The sequence below is a fragment of the Macrobrachium nipponense genome, chromosome 40 (assembly GCF_015104395.2).
Source record: "Macrobrachium nipponense isolate FS-2020 chromosome 40, ASM1510439v2, whole genome shotgun sequence".
Taxonomy (NCBI): Eukaryota; Metazoa; Arthropoda; class Malacostraca; order Decapoda; family Palaemonidae; genus Macrobrachium; species Macrobrachium nipponense.
Genome location: NC_061101.1, coordinates 22,511,300 through 22,514,814, shown reverse-complemented (window position 1 = coordinate 22,514,814; position 3,515 = coordinate 22,511,300).

Below are 3,515 nucleotides of genomic sequence, written 5' to 3'. Positions count from 1 at the left end.
TAGTAACTTCTGGGCAATCATATTCATATTTTATCTGAAAGCATTTGAGTTTCACTTCTTTATTGGGATTACAATGATACAGTGATGATTTACAGCATTTGAAATAATTAACAAAACTGAATAGCATTAACAATAACATACAAAACTGAAGAGCATTAATAAGAAATCTTACTTCTAGGTGGACCTTGTACATTGCATGGCTTGTAGCTATATACTATAGCAGCTGGTGGTTTCTTCACTTTTTCATATGGAGTGCAATTTGGAGAAGAAAAGACAAAGAAATGGCTTGGAGCTCTGTTTGTGTCATTCTTTTCGTCTGTCTTGTTCACACAGCCAATTAAGGTATGAAATCAGAGACTGGGGATTTAACAAATATTTTGTTAAACTAGAATTTTATGTTAAGTGAAAACATGTCATAACCCTGTGCATATATTTTTAAAAGAGGACATGGACACCAGTCAATCCAACATTTGTCTTCTACTTTAATTCTAGATCACAAGTTGATCTTTGAAAAAACAGTTCCTAAAACACTGGACCCATTGTTCACTTCCAAATAGGGGCCAGGTCAACAGTTGTCAAATCCACTATATTAAAAATGTACCCTCACCTCAGTCTTGCATGTAGTCAGGTTTCTTGAGCAAATTTGAAGCCTTTTTAGTTATTGCTTTTAGTACTGTTCCAACACTCCCAGATATCCATGTTCATATATAGTACTCCCAGATTATGCGTTCTTCTGTGCCACATATTGTTTCTGCACTTAGATTTTGCTGCTTCCATTTATTACAACTTCTAGAATTACATGATTTCTTATTTTTGAACATTTCAGTCTCAACTAATGTTTATTAGTTCTCATCTCAACTAATTTTTTATTTGTTTTTTCAAGTCTCAACTAGTTTTTGATGATTTGTTCTTAGTATACCAGTTGAATTTACCGATTCATTTTTGATATCGCACAAAAAAGTATTACTATTACTGAGGTGCTAGTAATGTGAAAATCATAGATATTCCCTTACTCTTGAGTGTATACATCACACTATATTTACAGTCAATACAAATTTTTTAATTGCTGATATGGGAATAAGCTTAATTGATATGTATTTGTATACAACTCTTATCATCATCATCAAGGTAATCCTCATGGCCATAATCTTCAGTGCAGTTTTCAAAAAGCCAGTTGAAGATGAAGATGACGACCGACTTCGATGAACGGGACCCCATATTAGGAGAAGATGAAGAATGGATGCATGAACTTGGACCAGGTGAGACCTTAAAAGACCATAGTAGGGTGATGAAAATATATTTAAAATTTTTTTTAAATATATACTAGTATGAATGGAACTAGTTATGACCACGCAGTGAGTATTCAGCATTCAGTGTTGTAATGCTAATATCGCTTTGAAAGCCAACTAAAAGATTCCACTGATGTACATAACATTCTGCAGGTGGAAGACAACTTTATGTAGATTTTATTTTGGATTCAGTCCATCACTATATGGATTTTTTTATACCTAGTAACAAGTATGGTGTATACACTGTACAGGCAGTCCCTGGGTTACGTTGTTCCAGACTTATGGCACTTGTCTCATGGTGATGCCAACCACAATTTTCAGCGACATTTGTGGATTTACAGTGCCGTTACCTGCTTTATGTGCTGTAACCCGGACTTATGGCACTTGAGGTGCTGTAACAGCGCTGTAAGTGCTATTATTCCCATATCGTATAATTGATGATTCAGGTTAAGGCAATATTTGGCCTTTACTTTCTACTCTAACTGTGCATGTATAGGTGCTTCATGGTTTAGGTATAGGTGATTTGGAAGTGTTTGAGACTTTAACATTCATATCCATGGAACTGACAGTTTGAGAAAGCTGGGCTACTGAAAGATTTTACCAATATCTCAGGGGTTGGGTACTAAATGACATCTGCATCTTCTAGAGCTGAGGACTAAACCCCAAACTAAATGTGCCCCGCGACTTAAATATTAATGTCATTACCATGGTTATCCAAACATCAAGGCACTCACAAACTTACAAAGCCATATAACATTGAAATTATGTCATGACTGCCATCAATAGTTGTTTAATTTTAAAAGTAGGTAATTTCCTCCAAAAGAAAGTGTCCTGTAGGGGGATGGTGCCATCAGTGGCTCGTATGCCATTGCATGGTAAGCATCACCATAGGTTGTTTGCAGTGTCCCTTCACCCCTTAGCTGCATTCACTTCTTAGCCTTTTACTTTACCCTGTTCCAGCTTCCTTTCTTTAATCATGCTATCCAATGTCTCTAACCACTACTTCTTAGTGCAACAGCAGGGTTTTCTCCAAAGTTTTTGCCTTTGACCATTGAACTTCATCTTACTTATTTCATAGGTCTCTCTATTTTGGTCTCCAGCACAACTCCAACAATTTTGGATGCCTGCAAATGGCATAAACATGAGAGCTGTTTTTCTTCTTAGTAACACTTTTTTTTCACAATCCCTAATGAGCACCTAGAACCCCTCCAAAGCACACTCCTTTGATCACTTTCATTAGAGACACTTTCACCAGGCATTAACATTTGCCATTGCAAGTAAGCAAAGGGAGGTAGAGCTCCTTTTAGGTTACCGCAGCAGAGAAAAGGTTAACATTTGCCTTCATCCATAGAACAGCTCAGCTACACTGAAGGTTTTCCTCCAAACTTGTTTGAGGTTTTGGCAGGAAATGAGAATAGAGCCATAGTTAGGCAGGGTCCTCAAAGGAAATTTATTTTTTACCATTCCTAGAAAGGAGAGAGGAACCCAGCCTTCACTCAGCTAGTATCTTGTGACTTTTACCCCCTGGGACTTGCCGAACTTTCACATTTTTACAGTTACCTGTATTGTGCTCATGGCAACCACAGACTGTAGGTCCCTCATCAACCTCAGCTTCTAAACGTCATTAATTTCCCTTCTGGAGGGAGACAGTAGCTTTAGTTTAACATTCTATTGAGAGAATAGATTATCTGCATAAATCTGAACAATCTTTGACTTGTATAGGGAGACAGGAATTTTTTAGTCCTTTCCACTTTACTCTGGTTTAACTACAGTTCCTCATGTATTCACAAGGATTTTGGCACCAACAAGAGCGTTAGCACATTGGATGGGCAACATCTGTGCCATTACTCTGATTGTCTTGTTAAAGATAGCTTCCTTTTGGCTCAAGAATGTCACCATTTATTCTGACAATTTCTCTTGCTCTACATAAACATTGGTTTGATTGTAAAACTGGGAAAAGTGGTAACTCCTGCTGTGAGTGACAGCCACATGCTTAGGGGTACACATAAACGGAAGACAGTTATCATTTGTTGACATTAGATGGCAAAGGCTTATTGGGCATTTTATTTCCCATGAGACACTGGTTCCCTCAGGATTCGCACTTACTTGCTGAAACTTAATAGATGTTGGTCAACATCACAGTACAGTATCTCACATGGCTAAAAGAGTCTGAGCCTACACTGGTATAAAAGAAACTCCAGTATATCATTATATAGTATGCATGAA